Below are 22,873 nucleotides of genomic sequence, written 5' to 3' on the forward strand. Positions count from 1 at the left end.
ACTCCTGATCCTGGTGATTTCAAGGAGGAAAATCTAACATTAAGCCAGCACAGTCCATGGGGGCGGGGGCCACGTGGAACTGGATTTGGGAGACAGGCACCGTCCTCTGAAGGCCCAGCCTGACCCCACACATCTTGGGCTGTTCACAGACCGTGCAAATATCACCTCACTTCCAAAACAAACGTGAGCTTTGGGTGGAACGCTCTACCCCTCTGCCTCTGCAGGGAGCTGGCAATATGCAGTGGGTGCTCACAACACCCACCGCTGCCAAGACCATGTCCCGGAGCCCAGTGTTTTGGTGACTCAGGGCTGTAACTCTCTCTGCGCTCCCAGCAACGGCTCGCAGCTCGCACCACGACCCCCCTGAGAAGGACAAGAAAAACATGCATGGCTGCCACATAGAGTGGGACAAGCAAAAGGTAAGTCAGGGAGGTGGGAACAATCGCAGGCACAAGCCTCCTGGCAGTCCCGGGAGTGCAAAAGGGACCTCACTTCACCAGCAAGAAGAAGAAACCGAAGCCCTGGTCAGAGGGGTGCGCGCTTTGCTGGTGCCCCACTCCAGATGCCTCTATGGCAGCGACGATAATCAGAATAATCTTCAAGTGCAGTTTCTCCAAAATGCACAGAAATGACCGATCCTTTGCTCTGTCCGCACTTGGTAAAACACCAAAGGCAGAGCTTGCACACGTGGCTCATGAGAGGGGGACCGACGCCCACACAGTCGGTGCACAATGGACGCCCATCACACAACCTGCCAGATTTCTGAAGACCCGCAGGGAGGGAGCAAAGTCAGGACAAACAGCAGGGCCACAGCTGAGAACATCTGACCCCACGGGGATGCTCAGATGCCAGGCTGGGTCCGTGAGCCTCAGGACCGGCTGTGTGCTCGTGGGAGCTGCCACTGGGGGCAGCCACGGTGGGATCTCCGGGGAGCAGGTGAGCAGAGAGGAGCAGGAGGTGGGGCCCGCAGCCGAGAGGCCCAGCGATGCCAGCCCGGCTCTCCCCAGCCAGTCCCCCAGACTTTGCCTCCCACCTCCCTGGAGCCCTTTGAGGGGGTTTCTGTCCAAGGGCCGCTGGCTACAACTTCACATCATCCTGAAACACAACCCAACAGCTCAGCGCAAAGCCCTGAGACCCTAAGACCCAGGAGGTGCCCTGGACGGTCCAGCCCAGTCAGAAAGGCTGGGCCCAACCCCAGCATGGGCTGCCTGGGGCTTTGGGACAGACGTGTCTCATGGTGGGCTGGACACACGTCAGAAAAGCAGCGCTCACTGGGCCAGACACAGAATTACCACGGAGCCCAGCAATCCCACGCCTGGGTATGTGCCCAACAGAACAGAAGACAGGTGCTCAAAAACACACCAGGACACGAATGTCCCCAGCAGCCATCTTAACAGTGGCCAAGAGGTGTAGACACCCCAAATGTTCATCAGCAGATGGTGTACCTGGACCGTGGAATATTCTTCAGCCAGAAAAAGGAACAAGGTGCTGATGCAGTGAGGCTGGAGGACAGAACGCTCAAAGGAGACAGAACACTCAAAGGGTGCACAGCGTGTGACTGTTTATGTGCAGGGCCCAGGAGAGCAAACCCACAGGGTCAGAGAACAGATCTGTGGTGACCAGGGGCGGTGGGGGGCGCAGGGATGGCAGCTGAGGGATGGGATTTCTGCTGTGTGTATTCCTACCACCAGAGAGGAGAGGGGTGGAGGAGAGGGAGATAGAGGGAGGCAGGGAGAGAGCTAAGGAGAGAGAAGAAGAGGAGAGGAGGAGGCAATAGGGGGAGAGCAGGAAGAGGAGAGGAAAGGGAAGGGCAGGGGAGAGGGGGAAGTGGGAAGGGGAGAGAAGCGGGGGCAAGGGAAGGGAGAGGGGAGAGGGGGAGGGAGGAAGGAGAGAGGAAAGGGAGGAGGAAGCGAAAGGGAAGGGGACAGGGAGGAGGAGGGGAGGGGGGAGAGGGGGAAGGAGAGCAGAAATGGAGGGGGAGCAGGAAGAGGGGGTGAGAGAGATTGGCATTCACTTCTCCATCTCTGTTGCTGTCCCACGTTCCACAAAGTGGAGAGGGAGGTTTGGGACTTTGGAACAGGTGAATGTGACAAAGGTCACTGGTCCACCCAGTGCCACACCTGCACTGGGCCAAGCGGCATCAAGCCCAGGGCAGCTGACGAGCAGGCCAGAGCTGAGAGGGAGCAGGGAGCATCAGTGGTGTGCTTGGGAACCATGAAAACACCAAGAAGTGCTTTTAAACGAGCCGCTTGGTTGGAAGAGCGCCGGCCTGGTCTCCTTGTCAGTGTCCCTTTTCCTGGCTCAGGGAGGAAAAGGTCCTGGCTCTAGTCCTCATTGGCCCTGGGAACATTGGGGAATTTCTCATGGTGGGGTGGAGCGGGAACATCCACAGCTGGAAGCCACACTCGTCCCCCACACCACCATCCCTCCCTCCTTGTGATCACATGGTTTCATTATTGCACTTTTTGAATTCGCGGCAGCTACCATCTACACCCCTCAATCTGATATTTTCAAGGGGACTTGGCACATTCTGGGGTTCCGCAGACTCCACCTGCCAATGGCCAGCTGACTTTCTCCCAAGGAACAGAGTCGGTGCAATGAGGAAGCCTCAATCAAAGAAAACACAGGATGAGAAGCTGGGCCCACCTTACAAAGCACCCTCCAAACAGGAGCCCTCCCTGGGCCCCTTGTCTCCATGGAGAAGTCCCCCAGAAAAACTGGTGCCAATCTCACAGACAAGGCACACACACTCACTCACAATGCACACACAATGCTCACAAGCACACATGCACACTCACAACGTATACATGACACATGCACTCACACAACGCACACATGCACGTGATGTACATGGACATATACACACATGTGCACACATGCACGTGATGTACATGCACACACGATGCACATGTGCACATATGCATGTGATACACATGTGCACATGCACACGATGTACATGCACACGTGATGCACACATGAACACACACTATATATGTGCACACCTGACACACGTGCACACACATTATGTATATGCACACGCAGCACATGCACACACAATGTACATGCACATGACACACACATGCACACACAATGTACATACACGACACACATGTCACACGATGTACATGCACACAAGACGCACACATGCAGTCACACAATGTACATGCACACATGACACACGATGTATATGCAGACACCACACATATGCACACACATGATGTACATACACGACACACACTTGCACACACACACGGGCATTCTCACATGCAAAGCATATGCATACAAGATACACACGGGCACACACACGCCTTCCCTTCTAAAAGAAACCTGGCAGGAAACAGGCACAGGCCATGGCTGTTCCCCCAGGGAGAATGGAGGGAAGGAGGGGCTTTGCTCAATCAAACACGCCTCTCTGCTCCTAGCCAGCGGGGTGATCCATGGCTCCAGGGAGAAGGCAGGCAGACGACACTGTGCTGGGCTTGGTCCCGCTCGATAAGGAGGAAGAAAGGCGAAAGATGAATTGCCGGCCGAGTCTGTGACTTGCACTGAATGCTAACTGACAGTGATTCATTTGGAAAGTTTCTCTCCATGGGATAAAGCCCTCTTTGTAGAAAGGGAAGGTGGTGGGCGCTAACCAGGGCCGGCACGCAGGCCCAGGACTAACAAAAGCATCCCAGTCACCATCACAGAGCCTGGCTCTCCAGCCGCCCTGGGAAGTGCAGGGACTCTTGCTGGGGAGCCGGGCACTTTGAGGATGTGGGGCTGGGTGACTGGGGGTCTCGCTGGTGAGATGGATGGAAGGGGGAAGGGAGGGGGTGAAAAGAAAAGAGGGGAAGAGAAGAGTCGGGAGTGCTTGTGTGTTGATTCCAGAAGCTGAGCTGGAAGAAAGCGTTGGCTCGAGTCTCACTGCTGGGCCTCCAAGACCAGCACAACTTCGTGGGTTCCCCTGCAAAGCACACCCCAGACGCTTCCAGCCATGCTAAAAGCATTAATTAAGTACCTTCTGAATGCAGGCATTGGGACAGTTTAAGTCAAGGGGTGGAAAGGCAGATGCTTGCATGGCAGAGCCTGAAGCGAATGTCCCAGTTCTGGAATTGGCTGTGTGACCCCGGGCCAGTCACCGAACCCCCTCTAAGCCTCAGCACCCTCCTCCATCAAATGTGAGGATTGAGACACACATACAAATAAGTCCAGAGCTTCCAGAACACTCGAACAAGTACTAGAAAGGACAAACAAGGACGAGGTTGCGCCCTCACGGGGTCCTGCCCCCTGCAAATCCCACCCCAGCCTCTCCTCTTTGTCCACTGCAAATCTCTGTGCACAAAAGCCCACCCAGCAAGCCCCAGACCCACTCCCCACACTGGTGACAGCCTAGCCCTAGAGGTCACAAAATCATCTGCACGCCATGACTCCCTTCCCTAATGGGCCCCATCCCCTTCCTCCTCTCCCGGGGCCAGGTTCTTTATCTGTTCCTGATCGAAACCCATTTTCAGGAGAAATGACCGAAACTCGGCACCCAAAAGGCAATGGTGAAGCCTAACGGACTACCTACACCAACGACTCTATAATGGTGGAAAAAACTAAATATTTTTGATGACTTAACATCAAAGTGGGAGAGCAGGGAAACCACCATGAGAAAAACAGAAAAATGGGTGGGTTTTTTTTTTTTTTTTTTTTTTTTTTGGCAAGAAGGGTTTTATCATTTCTAGTAAGTCACAAAGACGCCTAACCTCCAAAGGGAAATGTCGACCCACTGAAAATGTCGACGCAGCACAGGGGGCCCTGCCCATCCCACAGACGCAGCTGGGACTCTGCCTGCCCACTCTGGGTCTCGCTCCCTGTCCCAGCCCGTCTGAGAGGGTGCCGTCCTCCCCTTTACTGATGGGAAACTGACGCTTAGGGAGGAAAACAGCTGGCCCAGGCCGCGCATCTGGTTGAAGGACTGGGCTGGTCCCATATGACACTGACCTCTGCCCGGCCCCCAAGGACAGAGCCAAACAGATCCCAGACAGAGAATCCTGGGGAAAGAAAAGGCTGGCTGGACCCATGCCCTCCCGAGGGAGACCAGGACAGTGGAGGAGAGCATTTATGCAGCCTCCTGGAACCCGGTCCCCAGCCCTGGTCCAGCCAGCCCCACCCTCCCCGCTGAACCCCAGCCCCCTAGCCCTGGACCATCACCACTTTCACAAGCACAACCCCCAGATTCTCCTTCACTGACCTCCTTCCAAAGGATGTCAGCAATTTCTCATTTCCCTGCTTCACCAACTCCATCTTCCAAAGTGATGGAGACTCTAACACCATTAAACATGATTTAATCTGCTTTTCCTAATGATGTACCCACGGTGTTAGGCCAGCTCTCCTTTTCCACTTGAAAGACATCGCGGGGTGATTTCCTCGGTGACATGAATAGGGAAACAATCGGAAATGCTAAAGAGGACTCCAGCTCTTTATGCCTCCAGCTCAGCTTCGGCAGAAAAGTGAAGCAGAGAGCAGGAAGGCAGCGTTTGCTTCCGAGCCTCACATCTGCGTTTCACGCACTTCTATCGGCTAGTCTGGACCCAGGCTAGCCCCGACTACCCCCACCACCGGGAAACCAGAAACCCAGGCCAGAGGCCCTGGAAAGATGGCAGGCTCCTTCTTGGTGGCACCCACTGTAAGAAGAGTCAGCCTGGAATCTCTGAGCTCCCGCTAGTGCCAGGACAGCGCCAGGTCCACCACAGCTCATTCATTCCTGCCTCACAACTCCACATGGCTAATACTGTTACGTCCATTTCCTAGGTAAGAAAACTGAGGCCCGCAGAGTCATGTGGCATGCCCAAGGTCGCATCTCTTTTTTTTTTTTTTTTTGGAGACAGAATCTTATTCTGTCGCCCAGGCTGAGGTGCAGTGACGCTATCTCAGCTCACTGCAACCTCCACCTCTGGGGTTTGAGCAATTCTCCTGCCTCAGCCTCCTGAGTAGCTGGGATTACAGGCACTAATTTTTGTGTTTTTAGTAGAGATGGGGTTTCACCATGTTGGCCAGGCCTAGCTGTCCCCCATGGCCAGGGCAGCTGGCAATTTCCAGTCCATTCTAAGCCATGGGACAAGGGCTGCCCACTCAGCAAAGGAAGCCGCCAGGGTGACGGGTTTTTCCTGAATGTTCCTCCCGTCTTGGGAGAGAAAAGATGCTCAGCCACGTTTGCCACCAGCTCAAACATTTCAGTCTCAGATCAGAGAGGAATGCGAGCTGGAAACAGCACAGCGCACACGGCCAGATGGACGTGGCCGGTCTCAGCAACACAAACAGCACGTTCTTGGCATCCACGGGGCATAGACATGGAGAGTCCCGTGGCCCCCCGCCACCCCCGCTGTGTCCACCGTCCAACCGCATGTGCCCCGGGGAGCCCAGAGACAGTCCAGGAGGACTGTACCGCAGTGACCCAAGGCCACTTTGCACCCTCCCCAATCCTGTTCTGCCGGGCCCCAGGCGTCAGTCAGCACCTGTTCTCTGCACTGAGCCGAATGCCAGAAGGCCAAACAGGAATGGGCGTGGGCCCCAGTGTGGACCCCATCCTCCAGCAGCACGGGGAAATGACCGGTACCCCTCTTACTGTGCACCAAGAACCAGGCCTCACTCCTGCACGTGCAGCCAGGAGGCAGCTCAGCAAGTAAGGGATCTGCCATCAGAGGCGGAGCCAAAGCCTCCTTCTAGGTGGCCGCAGAAAGGCCTAGACTGAGGCCAGGGGCCAGGAGAGAGTGACCAGGCTCTGCCTCCAGTACACAGATGACCTCAAAGCAGCCTTGGCCCTCGCCAGGCCTCAGCGTCCCACAGCACAGCTGCGGCTCAGGCTGCAGGAGGGCTGAGGGCTCTTTTCACCAGGCATGTGAGCAGCTGTGCCTCTCCCTGCGGGCTCCTTGCGGGCTGGGGCAATCCAGGGTGGCTTCACATGAGGCGGCAATGCTGGGCTGGTGCAGAACCACACCACTGGGTCAGTCATCAACAGCCCTGGCCATTGGACAGCAGTGTCCAGTGCCCCCTCCACCTGCCCAGCTGGCCTGAGCACCGAGGTCCCTGCGTCCACATGGAGAAGCAATGCTGATACCAGCAGGGGAGGTGCCCCCCTACCCACGTGTCCCACACTCTGAGCACCTCGTAGACCTGTCCAGGACCAGGTCCCACCCATCTCAGACCCCATCACACAGACGAGCCTCGGCTCAGCCGCTCAGCTCAGGGCTGCAGCACTGCCTGCCACCCTCTGCATTCCCTGGGCTGCCTTCCCACAGCAGGCCAGGACAGGGGAACCTACCGGCCACCTACAGCTGCCTGATGACGCTGGGTGGCACCTCCACTAATGAAAGGGGCCCCCACCGAAGTCCCTGAAGGTCATGTCCCGGGAGTTTCCAAGCACCCTGAACATCCCCAAAAGTCTAACTCATACCTTTCTGCCCACCCCATTCCTGGCTAGCCCCAAGTGCCCTCCGTGGGGGACCCTGCTATCAGGCAGGATCAGAAACTCTAATTGGAAATATAGCTCATAATTAGTCTTTGATTAATTAAAAAAAGAGAAAACTAATTACTTAATAAATGTCGTTGGTTTAATATGCATAATCTCTGAAGCCGTGCAGCCCTGAAAGGAGAAGGGAGGATATTCAGAGGGGTCCTTGGAGGGGAGACGGCAGGGGATGCAGATTCAGCCCATTTCCCTCTGCCTGCTGTCTCAGGCGCCAGAGAGTCCCCAGCAGATGACAGCTCTGTGCATGCAGAGCTTCGGGCTCTGCTCCCTTATCACTCCATCCCTGCACCTGGTCAGGGCAGGAGCGCCATGTTTCCTCAATGAATGAATGAACAAATGAGTGAATGAATGGCTTCTTCTTCAAATCACTGAGTGTCGAGAAAGCTGGGCATGGTGGCTGACATCTGTCATCTCAGGACTTTGGGAGGCAGAGATGGGAGGACTGCTTGGGGCCAGGAGACCAACCTGGGCAACATAGCAAGACTGCATCCCTATTTTTAAAAAATAATAATAATAAAAGATAGAAAGAAAGTTGTGTCTCACCTGAAGAAACCCAGCTTCCCAGTCACAAGTCCAGAAATGGCCAAGGCCCTGCTTCCCTGACCAAGTGCACTAAGCAGCCTGTGTGATGCTGAAGGGCTGGGCTTGGCCACACACAAGGACCCCCAGCCAAGCAAGCACAAGAAATCAACTGCAGATGAACTTGAGTTTCAGCAGACCCCCATTTGCGAAGATGTTCATCCACCATGGAAATGAACTGTCACATCCTGCTGGGTTGGAGGGTGGTTCTCATGGTGATGGGATTGGATGTGAGGGTGGTTCTAATCCTGCAGGCCGGCAGGAGTCAGCCCGCATGCTTCTCCCCACTGGCAGGGCGAGCAGGCCAGCTAATGGCATGCAGGTGTGCTTGGCTGGTGCAGACGCCATGCATGCAGGTGCAGAATGGGCCCCGCCTGCTAGACTCTGAGGCTCGCACCACAGGGAGGACCCGGCTGCCTCTACTTTGTTTGCCTGATGGCAGCAGGAACCCTCTCCAGCCCAGCTCAGGGAGGCAGTGGGGCAGCACACACCTGCTATGCCTGGCTGGGCTGGGAGAAGGAACCCCACCCTGCAGCAGTTCTCCCTCTAGCTCTGTCATAGCTGTGACCCCAGAGCATCAACCTGCCTGGGCTTCACACACCCAGGAAGGGGCCTGACATCTACAGGGAAGCACATGTGCCCAGTGGACCAAGAGGCCTGGTGCTGACAGCACCATAGGTGAGGAAATTTAAATGTAGGGACATGGGGCAGAGAACTGGGCTTGGCTGGGCAGCCCCTTCATGGTGAGCAGCTGGCCTGGTCGTTTGTGAGCATTTACCCTCCTACCCATCAGGTGGTAGCTTCTGGCTGTCCTGTGTTGTCGTTCCCCCCTCCCCCACCACAACCTGCCAACCCCCTGGCTCTATATTATGAACCAAACACCTGTCCTCAGGTACATGGCTGACTGACTTCTAACAAAGATTCCAAGGCCATTCAATGGGAAAGAATCTTCGTTCCAACACATGACGCTGGGAAAACTGGATACCTACATGTAAAAGAATGCAGGTGGATCCTTATCTCACACCATATTCAAAAATTAAATTAAGGCAAAATGGATCAAAGACCTATACGTTCAGAGTTAAAACTATAAAACTCTTAGACAAAAACGCAGGGGGAAAGTTTCATAACACTGGATTTGGCAATGATTTATTGATGTAACCCCAAAGCACAGACAGCAAAAGCAAAAACAGACAAATGAGACGACGTCAGACTTTAAAAGTGCTGCACAGCAAAGACCTCACCCATAGGGTGGAAAGGCAGTCTCCTGAACAGAAGCAAATAAGTGCAAACCTCGTCTCTCCTAAGAGGTTAATATCCACAAGTAAAGAACTCCTACAGCTCAACAGCAGCCACATCTGATTTTAAAATAGGCAAAAGACTTGAACATGTATTTCTCCGAAGGTGATGTAAACCTGTGGAACAAGCACATGGAAAAAGATGCTCAACATCATAGTCATTAGGGGATACAAAGGAAAAACAGTGAGCGTCAGACCCAGGCAGCAGGATGGCGATCACCAAACAAAAAGATGGTGAGGGTGTGGGGAAATGGGAGCCCCGCTCACAGCGGGTGAGGGTGTGGGGAAATGGGAGCCCCGCTCACAGCTGGTGGGAATGTAAAAGGCTGAAGCCGCTAAGGAAAACAGTACCGAGGTTCCCCAAAAAATGAAAACGTAGCACTACTATGTGACATGATCCACCAATTCCTTCTGGGTATACAGCCAAATAACTGAAATTGGGCTCTCAAAAGACTATTTATTTTTATGTTTTTGAGACAGTCTCACTGTGTTGCCCAGGCTGCAAGTACAGAAGTTCCATCCATCCTCCTGCCTCAGTCTCCCATGGAGCTGGGACTACAGGTGCGCACCACCACACCCAGCTAACTTTTGTATTTTTAGTAGAGATGGGATTTTGCCACATTGGCCAGGCTAGTCTCTAACTCCTGGCCTCAAGTGATCCACCCACCTCGGCCTCCCAAAGTGCTGGGATTACAGGTGTGAGCCACCACGCCCAGCCACAATAATTTTTGTTAAAGATTAAGAATCAAAAGGATCACCCAGTGCTCCAGCCCCGAAGTCCCCAGGGCAGAGCGGCCCAGGAATCTGCATGCTTCTCCATCGCCCTTGCTGCTGGGGATCTGGGAAGCCCCAGCAAGTTCACAGTCAGACACTATCATTCCAGAGCCGCTGCCTTCCCCAGCCCCAAGGGCCTGACCCCACAGCCGACGCCTGGTTCCAGGCTGGCGGCCGACTCCTATCTACCTTCAAAAAACCAGTGCTCCTGGAGAAAGGTCTTCCAGGGTGCCAAGAAATGACACTTTGTCATAATTAATTACTTACACTTCGATATTTTTTTTTTCTTTTCTCTTTCTTGGTCTCATTTAGCTTTTTTGCTGCAAACATCAAATTGTCAGGCTCCAACACACACAATTAATGTCTTGGGGGCACTGGGGAGAAACAATTAGCCAATTAAAACTTAATTAACTATGGACATGGACAAAAAAAAAAAAAAAAGCATGCACCAGTTGCACCAGGACCAGCTGAGAACATGCAGGCTCTCAGCCACGTGGGTGGGGACGGGCAGGGAAGAAACAGACACAGGAAAGAGAATGTCAAAGACCCACGCAAGAGGTCATCCAGCCACTCCAACCAAATGGACTGATTCCCAGATGGGGAAACTGAGGCCCAGGGAGGCAAGCAGTGACCAGTCCACGTACAATGAGGAACAAGGGCAGGGCCTGGGCAGGCGTCCTCAGGCGTGGGGTGCTGCCATTACAGCCACCCAGAGGCCCCTCTCCCCAGAGCCAAGTCCTAAGAGAGAAGGGCGTCAGCAGGCGCACATCATTCCCCAGGGCGCCAGCCCCCCTGTAGCCCAGCAGGTGCTAAGTTATTCTTACTAATTCTAACAGCCTGACTTGCAACTTTGTAGATCATGGGTTCCCCCTTCTGAAAACCTCAGGACAGCACCCCAAATCTCCCTGGTGGAGGTCCCTGGCACTACCCTAGCTCCTGCCCCTCCCCATCTCCTACTCCAAGCAAATCCCTTCTAAACCTAAGCAGGCCAGGCCACCACTACTGGCCACTGGACCTTTGCACATGCTGCCCCTGAGCCCTCCCATACCACCACCATCACCTGCAGAACTCCACCTCAGACCTCGAGCCCCAGCACCTCCTCCAGGAAGCCCTCCTTAACCAGCTCAGCCGCCTAACATACCTCTGCCCACCATGGTCCTTGTCAGTCTGCCCAGTAGGCAGTGACCCCTGGCTCCCTGAATTCCCAGGCTTCAATAATCTGAGGCTGCATGTCCTGACACCAGCTGAGCTGAGCAGAGGACACAGCAGCAGAGAGGGCCACCCTCCTGGCAACAGCCCCACTGCAGAGGCCTGGGACCAGCCCTGGCCACAACTGAAGCAACTCCCCAAACCTCAGCCATCTCAGAAAAATCAACGTAATGCTGCAGACACCTGGCAGCCTGTCACAGACATCCACGACACCTCTGCAAGCGCCCACCCAGCATCCAGCCCTGGCTTTACTCAGGCTGAGGCCCGCCCACACATGCTCTTATCAGGACCCACCTTACCAGTGGTGGCAAAAACAAGGCAGACTTCCGTAAAGCACCCCCAGCTATTTCGCTCTCTCCCCTCTCTGGGGACAGTAACCCTAAGACCAGTTAGCCCAGCAGTGGGAAACCCCTGGCACTCGTGCCTTCACACCACACCCCTGGCAGTCAACCTCAGCCAATCAATGGCTGAGCCTCGGGACCCTTCTCAACTGGGCCCTTCAGTCAGCCACTAAACATTGATCAGGATTAACCAAGTCTTCAATCAGGCTCCTACCTCTACAGATGCAGCAGGCACTGGGAAGAGAGGGGAGGCCACCCAAGGTCACAGAACACAGCAGAGGTGCAGCCCAGAGGCTCCTGCCCCAATCCCACTGGACAGTCTTTTCAACAAATGGGACTGGGAAAACTGGGTATCAGCACGCTGGGTGGCCGTGGGACCTGGCATTCACTGAAACACTGTTCTTGAGGTCACGCGCCCGCACCCAGCACCCCAACTCAGCTCTGCACCCTTGCCTTTCTGTCTGGACTCAGCCCCACTCTCCAACCAGCCCCCAAATTCTTCCCTCCAAAGGCATCCCTCTGGTTTTATTCTTTTGCCCCCTAGCCTTCTACAAAAAAACAACAGTAATGACCCTCAAGCAGGTACAAGTTCCCAGCCTGGCACCCTATTTCTTGGAACAGTTGCAAGAATCCCTGCCTCACACTACTGGCATGGAGATCAAGAAATCCACTCCTTGGCCAAGGGCACTCCCAGAGCTTGAACTCGGGTCTGGAAGTCACAGCCCTCAGGGACCCTGTGAGCAGGGTTGAGGCAAAGACCCACAGGCTTCCTCGGCCACCTCACTTGAAGCACAGCGGGCTGCGCCTGACCTCCAGGCACGCAGCGGGCTGAGCCTGATGTCCAGACCCACAGGGACTCAGCTACCAAAACTGAACCGCCCTCCACCCTTGCCCAGTGTGAAGGCAATAGCAGGCCTGGCTCCTGCCTGGAAAGGGAAGCAGAGAAAAACCTCTCCCATCACATTATAAAATGGCAAGTCATCCAATGGGCTTACCGACTGTGTGTGTGTGTGTCTGCACATGCACTTGTGCATATGCATGTGTGCACCGTGTGTGTGCACATGTGTGCGTACGTGTGTGCACGTGTGTGCGTGTGTCTGTGCCCACATGCAGCCTATCTCACTGTCAAGTTCATCTGAAAGTGGGTGGGTATATAATGTCCCATAATGACAACAGCCAGCAGAAAAAAAGAGGAAATGTTTTCAAGCAGAAACTCCCAAGGCCTTTGCCAACAGCCCCTGCGCCTGGCTCTGCTGGAAGCCCAAGGTGGCTCCAATAATCTGAGGCTTAGCGTGGAACGACTGCATTTTAGTAAGTAATTAGTGCGGAGTAGATGCTGCTGAAAGACTAGCGAGCCTTGCCACCAGCATTAAGGCAGGGAGAGCAAATGAACTCACCGCAGCATCAGCATCTGAGTCATCAGACCGACCCGCAGGAAGGCTGCGGGTGAGCACAAAGTCTTCCGCACTCAGCAAATTAACGAACAAATGCAAAGGGGAAATTAACCAACTCGAGGGGCCTCGGGGCCTGGGTGTGGAGATAAGGGTGCTGGATCGATACCCCAAGGTTACTGCTGTGCTCCTCCCTGGCCAGACAGGGCCTGGGGGATGCATTCATTAATGCAGCTGTGAAATGGAGAAATCAATGACACAGCTCAAACAGCATCTGGATATACCTGTCCAGCCCCTGACACAGGACAGGTGGATGGCGGGTGTGGGGCAGGATGCACTGGCCAGGTGAGGCTGGCACTCCAGGCCACTGGAACAGCCATCAGACGCACCCCCACCCACTGCCAGGGCCATCACCCACATGCTCAAGCAGGACTGGTACAATCACAGCACCACTCCCGGGAGCTGCCATATGAGACTTGCCCCACGCAGACACGAAGCGCCACCACCTGGAATCTCCCTCCAGCAACCTCAGCATGGGGGAGGGGAATCTTTAGACCCATTTTACAGATGGGGAAACTGCAGTTTCGAGACCTCAAGCAACCTGTGGTGCAAACTGGGTCCTGATGACAGCCGGATCCTCAGCATCACCTTCGTCCCCAGCCCTCAATGGGGTCTCCACAGGTCCACTCCCACCTGGCCCCAGAAGCACCAGCAGTCTCCAACCTCAGCCCTCAAGGTCAAGTGCAGACAGTGCTGGGTGGGTGTTTGTTGGAGGCAGGGGAGAAGGAGCAATGGCAGGGGTTGTGGCAACAATCGGGGTGGGGATGGGAAGTCCGGGATGACAAACTGGTGTCCTCCCTCGGGCCAGCTCCGGTGACACCCACATGCTGGGGTGCTATGCTGACAGGTGGGGGGTGCTGGGATAGATTCAAGGTACCTGCTCTGGCTCAGGGGGGAGAGAGTGGCAGCGCATGCCAGGTGCTTCCTCAGGGGTAGGGGACCCCAAGGCTGATGGAAGAGGGTCCCAGGCAGAAGAGGAGCGGAATAGAGGTGGTGAGAGCTGGATCTCACTCCAGCAAGAAGGCAGGGCCGCTCTGCCTGCACGCAAAACCCAGGGGCCTGGCAGCTGCTGACCAACCCAGGGCCAGGGGGGACCAGGATGGCGGCAGCTGCCGTACCTCATCTGCAGCAGGGGCACAGCCAACTCTCATCGCCCTGGACATAGTGCCTCGACCGTCCCCGCCGCCAGTACCCCCAGGCCCCCAGACCCCCAGGCCCAACTCAAAGAAGGCAAGTTTCCTCAGCTGTGATAAATCAATGGTTTCCAACTATGTTTTTAGCCTCTTTAGAACCCTTTCTTTAAGCAAAATGTCAGCAAAATGCCATATAAAAATCTGATAAAAGCGGAACTGTTCCAATTCAGTAGGGCCGTGCCTCCACTGCCTCCTCCCACCCTCTTTGAGAAGGTCCAGAGTGGTCTGAGATTATCAGCAGAAAGGAGTGAGCCGTGCCTGCACTGATACCGTCAGCAGACACTGGTGGTCACTGCACTGCGTCCTCTAAAGACCACTGGTCAGCACCCTCCCCTCCAGGGTCAGGCCTCTTACTTCCTCTCCCCAGACAGCCCCACCGGCCTCCACCCTGCCTCCTGGCCTCCTCACTCCGTCCTGGCATCCACACTGCCTCCCAGCCTCCTCTCTGCCTCCTGGCTTCCTCTCTGCCTCCCGGCCTCCTCTCTGCTTCCCGGCTTCCTCTCTGCCTCCCGGCCTCCTCTCTGCCTCCCGGCCTCCTCTCTGCTTCCTGGCATCCACACTGCCTCCTGGCCTCCTCTCTGCCTCCTGGCTTCCTCTCTGCCTCCCGGCCTCCTCTCTGCTTCCTGGCTTCCTCTCTGCCTCCCGGCCTCCTCTCTGCTTCCTGGCATCCACACTGCCTCCTGGCCTCTCTCTGCCTCCTGGCATCCTGGCTGTCTTCTGTGTACCTTCCATACAGCCAAGTGCCCTGTGCGTAAACAGCTGCCTTGCTAGTCGGAGAGAAGAGGGCACAGCCGAGCAGATAAGAACGGGGCCTCAGACGGACGCAATGGCTCATGCCTGTAATCCCAGAACTTTGGGAGGCCGGGGCAGGGAGATCACGAGGTCAAGAGATTGAGACCAGCTTGGCCAACATGGTGAAACCCCGTCTCTGTAATCCCAGCAACTGGGGAGGCTGAGACAGGAGAATCGCTTGAACTCAGGAAGCAGAGTTTGCAGTGAGACGAGACGGCGCCACTGCACTCCAGCCTGAGCAACAGAGCGAGACTCCATCTCAAAACAACAACAACAAAATGGAGCCCCTGCCATGAGCAGGACCTGAGGATGCCCCAGCTCCTCCATACTGCAGAGCACTGTGAGACTCGTCTTCTCTGAGCCTGATTCCTTCCTCACCTGTTAAGGTCCGTGAAGGGTACAGGTGCTCGTGGACGTAAAGGCCCAGTAGCCACAAGCGATTACTCCCGTGGAGGAGGGGGGAGGGGCAGAAGGAGAGGCTGGCACTCAGGTGACCAGCGGTGTGTGCCCAGCGTCACCAGCTGGCACTTGAGAATCCATAAGCAGCCACGGAGCTGCCCCCAGGCAGTGCTGACAGCCAGCTGTAACTGCTTCAGAAGTCGCTGAGCCTCGAAAATTGTTTTAATGAATAACATATAGGAGAATTACGCCCGTTCATTAGAAGGTGTGCCCTGCTCTTTCACTCCAGCGAGAGAAACGGCCTAGCAATTTCCTCTTGGAAGGTCCATTCTGCTCCAAGTGAGACCGGCGTGAAATGCCCTGCCCAGCCAGTGCCTTGGGTACCTGGGGCCAGGCAGGCTGGCCTGGGCTGGGACACAGGAGAAGCAGCATCAGACTTCATTCCTAAACCTGTCCCTGCACAGGGCAAGGCACCGTCAGGCCAGGCCCTACTGAGCCAGAGTGGAACGAGGGCCTGCAGGAGGGCAGGAAGGCACTAGCAGCTCTGGGCAGAACCTTCCAGGCAGCGGGCAGTCAGAGAGCCCATCGGCAGGGAGGGGTAGAAGCAGCTCCACAGCAGCGAGGAGGAGCAGGGGGCAGGGACCAGGGAGGATGGAGCTTTCCCTCCAACACCCAGAAGCTCCTGTGCCCCGGGGGCCTCAGAGCACCCCTCCTGCAGGCAGGGAGCACCTGTACCACTCAGGAGCAGCACAGCCTTCCCTCTTCCCTCCTCCCCTCCTTTCTTCCCTCCCTGCCCCCTGCCCCCTGTCCACCTGCCTTCCCTGTCCTCTACCTGGAATTGCAGCCCTCACCTCCTGAGTCTGTCCTTTTGTCCCCTGATCTAGGGTGCAAGTGCACACAGTCTGTCCCCACAAAGGAAGAGAGCACCAGCATCCCCATCGCACTCTGCTCACCCTGCTCCGGCCCAACACAAAGAGCTGACCATGACACGGCACCCAGGAGCCTCCGATCAACAAGGGAAGTGGGACCACTGTTCTCACTTCACAGGCGAGGAAATCGGGCTCAGGGAAAGTCGCATGCCCAAGGCCCCGTGAAGGAGCTGGACAGCTCCAATGCCAACGCCATGACCAGGCACCTGGGGGGGGGAGGCAATGAGGGTTTGAGGACCCAAGAAACCCACAGCTGTGTGACCTTGCACAAGTTGCTTCAGTGGGGCTAAGAGAGGCAACACCACGGCACGTGATAAACCGTGGGTGAGCTGCTGTGGTGCCTTTCTGCCCTGCTGTGGGCCCTTGCTCAACCCCGGCTCACAATAAGGAGATCAGGGTAGCTTCGCTCAGAATCACTGTGATCTGCAGAGTCCAAGGACCAGAATCTCAGAAGCAAGCCACAAAAACCAGCAAGCCACAGAAACCAGCAAGCCACAGAAAGCCCACGCCTTGCCAGAATCCTCCCTCCAAATGCCCAACCAGATTCCGAGCTGAGGCAAACCCACCCCTGGAAGAACTCGCCAGAGCTGGCCGCCCATGAGCTTCTCCACACTCCTCCCCGGCCGGGTGACTGGACAAACCGCCCAGACACAGGGCACAGAGGAAAACAGGAGAGGATGTCCGGGCCGCGGCGGGGAGTGGGGCCCACAGCTCCCAAGAGCAAGCGCTGCGGACTCATTCCATAACTGGGCACAGAGCACACCCACACGGGCAACACAGGAAGCCGGACACAGCTGATTTGAGGAAACCTAATATCTTTAATGCAACCCTTTGAAAAAATACCAGGAAAGCCAGCCAGAAGAGAAAAACTTCCGGGATAAACGTTCTGGATTCTTTAGTTCCTGCTGGAACTTGCCGGCTGAGTGAACAGGTAGAAAATGCTCATTAAAATGACTTGGACCTACAAGTTCATCTTTCCACTGAGTCCTTTACGGCAACACCTCCATGGGGACAGTCTCGAGCTTCATTCGACCCCCGCAGAAACAAAGGCTCAACGCGTCCAAGTATCTGCAGAGTCCGACTCACATGCAGGTCTGACCGGCCAGAATCCTTGCTCTTGCCTGCCCACCTCCTCCAGGGCCCACCTGGCTCCAAGGAACCTGGATGAGAAGACACCAAAAGGCAGGTGCAGTGGCCCACCTGGCAGGCCTCCCAGGGCTCCCGGAGCCTGGAGGGTTTCCAGGGGTCCATCTGCCTGCTGCCCAGGTCTCCCCAGGTGCCATAGGCCAGGAGCAGAGAAAACTTGGCTGACTCAGGGTGGGTCCCCTCCCAGCGCTCCTCTTGGGTTAAGGAAACCCTCTGTCCCTGTCCCCAAAGGGAAGGCAGAAGAAAAAACCCCAGGGCCAGTGGGTGGAGACCACCCTTAAGCACCAGGTGAGGGCCATGAGCAGGGAAAACACTGGCCGAACCAGTCCCATGTCCATACAGGGCCATCCCTGGCAAAGGGAGATCGTCTCATTCCTGTTAGTGTCCCTTTAACACACAGAGTGATCCTTTCCTTGATAAAATCCCAAAGGAAAGACTCCAGGGCTGAATGTGGGCCAGAGCCAGCAGGCCGCAGGGCCGAAGTCCAGTTTCCACTTTCTCATTCCTCTGTCCTACCGCTAATTGCTCAGCAGCTAATCTAGGATCCCTCTGAGGGCAAAGACCATGTGAGTCTCTTCATTTTATCTCCGGCATAGTAAGTGCTGACTAAATACTTGGTAAATTACATGCTTAACAGAATGATAGATGGGGAGGTGGGTTGGTGAGTAGGTGGGTGGGTGAATGAATGGATGTGTAGATGGATAGATGGATGATGAATGATGGATGGATGAATGGATGGATGGATGGGTAGGTGGATTGATGGATGAATGATTGATGGATGGATAAATGGATGGTGAGTGGATGGGGGGATGGGTGGGTAGATGGTGGATAGATGGATGGACAAATGGACGGAGGAGTGAATGAATGAATGAATGAATGAATGCCTTTTGTCTGCCCAAGGAATGACTCCCACAACATGAGAGCCCCGGGGAGCCGGGGGCAGCTGTTTAGAAAATGAATGACAGCAAACCCAGAGCCTGGACAAGACCTAAAACACCACAAACCTCCTTAAATAACAGGGGAAATGGCATTTCCTAAGCCAGCAGAGACACCAGCCAGCTGTGATGAATGTTAGGTGTCAAGCCAACTGGATGAAGGGATGCCTGGAGAACCACAGAAGCAATGTTTCTGGGTGTGGCTGTGCGGGTATTTCCAGAGGAGAGTGGCGTGTGGGCCAGTGAGGAGATGACCTTCCTGTGGGCAGCACCATCCAAGCGGCTGGGGGTCAGAGAGAACAAAAAGGCAGAGAAAATGTGATTCCTTCTCCCTCCCCGAGCTGGGACTCTGTCCTCTGGCCCTGGATGTCAGAACTCCAGGCTCTCCAGCCTTTGGCCTTGGAGACTTGCCCCACAGGTTCTCAGGCCTTTGGCCTTGGACTAAGAATCACACCAGTGTTCCCCAGTTCTGGGGCTTTGGGACTGGACCGAGCCCTGTCCCGGCCACTCCTGGGTCTCCAGCTTGCAGAAAGGCTGCGGGTCCCGCAGCCTCCACAGTCGCACAAGCTGATGCTCCCGGTCGGGCCCCTCTCATCTGCCTCCACCCGGCTCCTCTGTCTCCCTGGTCTCTGGAGGGCCCTGACTAACCTACCAGCCAGTCTGGCAGGCTCCTTCTAGCCCTTAGTGCTCTGAGTGTAAGTAGGAGCTGACCAGACAAGGAGTAAGAGTCAGCTCTACCCCTGGAACCCGGGGAATCCCCGGCCCCACACGCCCTCAGCTACCCCACCAGCCTCACCCACCCTAGATCAACTAAGCTTTGTGTTCTGGGGAGAAACGGCTGCCACCCCCTTCCTGGGCAAGCCATGGGTGGAGGAACAGGGGGTGGGCAAGCAGCCACATTACGGTCTGAGGTTGCTGGGGGCCACCGAGCTCATCTGGAATGGCCAGGGTGTCCCTACTAGGCTGAGCTCATAAACAACAGAAGATGAATCTGGACGTTTGGGAAACATTCAGCAAACACCCAGAAGAAATGAAAGGGGCATTCGCTCTTCATCTCTGTGGCCAGAGAGGCCGATGCAGGGAACAGCCAACCGGACGCATCAGCCCCACCCCTCCATACCCACTCCTTGTGGTCAACAAGCTGGGAGTCCGAGAGGCCAGAGCCCAGCAGCCTCATCAAGTCCCGTCCCTTCCCCAACCCTTCCTCCCCTCTATCCACAGCAGGAACTAGACCGAAATGCCCCAGCCCAGTGGCCTCAGCAAGTCCCCTGCTTCTGCAACCCGGCTCCCCAGGTCTCTCATGTGTGGGAGTCATTCCTTGGGAAGACAGAAGGCATTCACTCCTCCATCCATTTGTCCATCCATCTATCCATAATCCACCCACCCCCATCCATCCACCCACCACACTCACCATCCATCCATGTGTCCATCCATCAGTCATTCATCCATCTATCCATCTACCTCCCCTGTGTCCACCGCAGAGAGTAGACCAAAATGCCCCGCCCCAGCAAGAGGTCCCCAGGGGTCTCGGCCAAAGGGAGGCAGGGAGGAGCTGGGCTTTTGCTTGTGTTTTGTTTTTCCAGAGTACCTGCCTGGAGGAGGAAGAGGAGGAGAAGCCAGGAGGCATCCATCAGAACCATTAGGCTCCAGACCGTGGTGAACGTTCCAGCACCCCAGCCTCCACTGGCCCCAGGCCAAACTCCACTTGGAAGTACTGCCCATAGCTCACCCGTGGTAGGAAAAACATCCAGGGAAGGAAGAAAACACCGACAGGGAGAACATCGCTGGTGGGGCCGAGGCCGAGCCCGCCCTGGAGGGCAACTGTGGACTCCGGCTCCATTGCTCCCAAGGGCGCCAGCACCCAGCACATGGTCCCACAGGGCCCAGTCCCAAGCCAACCGTCCCAGACACACTACAGGCCATGGCCTCCAGGAGGCAAAGGGTGTGGCTCAGCTGCAGAAACGAGAAGCAGCAAGGTCCCAGAGTGGCAGGGCCCCAGGGCACATTGGGTGCTGACACCCTACACACACGGCTTGACCCGCTTCAAGGACCTTTGAGGGTGGTACTGCCACTGCCGTTTTACAAATGGGACTTAGAGAAGCTGAGTTACTTGGGTGAGGCCGCACCCAAGAGATGGCAGGGCTGGCACTCAAAGCCAGCCTACAGGGTGCAAGTCCACGTGCTCAGCCATCCGCTGTGTCTCCCAAAGGCACAGCCATTGCATCTTTTTTCTCACTCTGTCACTTGGGCTAAAAGTACAATGGCATAATCACTGCTCACTCCAGCCCTCACCTCCTGGGTTCAAGCGATTCTCCTCCCTCAGCCTCTCGAGTAGCTGGTATTACAGACGCCCACCACCACGCTAATTTTCGTTTTTTTATTAGAGACAGGTTTCGCCATGTTGGCCAGGCTGGTTTCAAACTCCTGACCTCAAATGATCTGCCTGCATCAGCCTCCCAAAATGCTGGGATTACAGGCCTGGGCCACCGCACCCAGCCCAGACATTGCATCTCAACAAATAAAGTAACGAAGAGAAAAACTGGCCGCTGCCATCTCTGCGTGAAAGTCTGGACTTGTTTCAAGCAACACCAGCGGGGGCAGCGGCAATGGTGACCTGCGCTTCATGAACACCTCCTGTGGGCCTCCCCCAGGCTCCTCAGCTCAGTTCCGGTGTCTGCACAGTGACATCACCTCCATTCCCAGCACCCCGCACCGTCACTCATGGTCCAAACCCACCGTCCATTCCTAGCTCCCCATGAGCGATGCCACAGCTTAGCCAGCACCACGCTGACCACCACGGTGAGACGTGGGCAGACCGAGGCCGGCGCGAGGAGCAACCCCTCGGAACCACAGCTGCCTCACGGGAAACCACGGACGGTGACAAGGGCCGCCCATTTGCAAACTGCTTGGCTACACGGCTGGCATGTTGACCAAGGAGAGTTTAATCCAAATTCATGTACATCTCACCTCACTGCATTCCACCTCAGCAAATTAAAAGCAAAATGAGATTACATACTGAATGCACCGCATTTTAACTGTGGGCCAAGAAGTAGGTTTGGCCACAGTTTTCCTGTATTTTTCTCTATACAGCTCTTAGAAATACCAGTTGTGTGTAAAAGTATGTGTGTACGTGTGAGACTGTGTTTGTGAATGTGTGTGATATGTCCATGTTGAGGGGTATCATGGATGTCTGTGTGAATGTGTACATGTGACTATATGTCTGCAAACGTGTGTGTGTGGGTTGTGTGTGTGGGTGTGAGCAAGGAAGATGGGTACAAGTGTGTGTATGTGTGTGTGTGGTGTGTCCATGGGTGTCTATGTAAATGTGTATGTGTCGCATGTCTGTGAATGTGCGTGTGTGTGTGGGTGGGAGTGGTATGAGGGTGAACGTGTGAGGTGGGTGAGATAGTGTGTGTTTGTGTGGTGTGTCCATACATGTCCGTGTGAATGTGTATGTGTGTGTGTGTGTGTGTGTGTGTGTGTGTTCACAGGGTGAACTCCATTACCCAGAGCCCTGGGTAATGTGTGTGGCTCCATTACCCAGAGCCCTGCAGGCAAATTCATCTCTGTTTGCAAGGAGAGAGGAGAGAGTTCCACACCATTTCAAAACAAATCTGTAGGAACTGAGAAGCCACTTCCAGGAAAGCAAAGCCGCCCAGGCCGTTCAAGCCTCCCCGACTCCAGCCCAGCAGCAGGCCCCTGGACAGCAGGACCCACGGCCCTCAACAGGGCAGCCAACTCCCAGGTGGAGGGACCTCAGTGAGTCATTTAGAGACAAAAATTTATAAGACAGATGGTTACAGAGATGAGCTCACAAAGAGGTCCCTGGATCTCAGGTCTGGAGAATTCCAGGACCGAGGAAGGGAAGGGCCAGGCCCCGTGGCTCCGGGAAAACCTGGGTTCCGGAGACTGACCTGAGGCCGCGCAGCACTTCCACACGCTCCCCTCGAAACTGACTTCTCAGCATGCGCCACTACAGACGCAGAACTCCCTTTGCGCCTCACAATCAGGCGTTCACAGAACACTTCTTTAGACACCAAGTCCCTGATAATGATCCTCGAACAAACCAGGCGGTAAATTTCTGTTATTTCCCATCCACAGGTGGAAATCCACTCTCCGGGGAGTCCAGGGAGCAGCATCTCCCAGAGCGGCCAACAGCAGGCAGGGCCTGGGGCCCCTCAGCCACTGTCAGCACCTCCAGCTTCCAGCCCCCAATCACTCAAGAAGCTACCACAGCCCTGATCCCTCCATTTGAAAAGAGTAACCATGGAGATGCAAGGCTCTGGAAGGCATGTGGCCCCTGCGTCTCTCTGTATGCAGACTCACCAGGAGGCC

General features: G+C 55.5%; 1 protein-coding gene across 7 annotated transcripts in view; it reads right to left on the reverse strand.

Moving 5' to 3' along the window:
- Window positions 1-22,873, reverse strand: part of VAV2 (vav guanine nucleotide exchange factor 2) — a 219,675-nt gene that overhangs the window by 143,696 nt on the left and 53,106 nt on the right. The window lies entirely within an intron of this gene.

This window comes from Callithrix jacchus, chromosome 1 (genome assembly GCF_049354715.1).
Source record: "Callithrix jacchus isolate 240 chromosome 1, calJac240_pri, whole genome shotgun sequence".
NCBI classification, from domain to species: domain Eukaryota; kingdom Metazoa; phylum Chordata; class Mammalia; order Primates; family Cebidae; genus Callithrix; species Callithrix jacchus.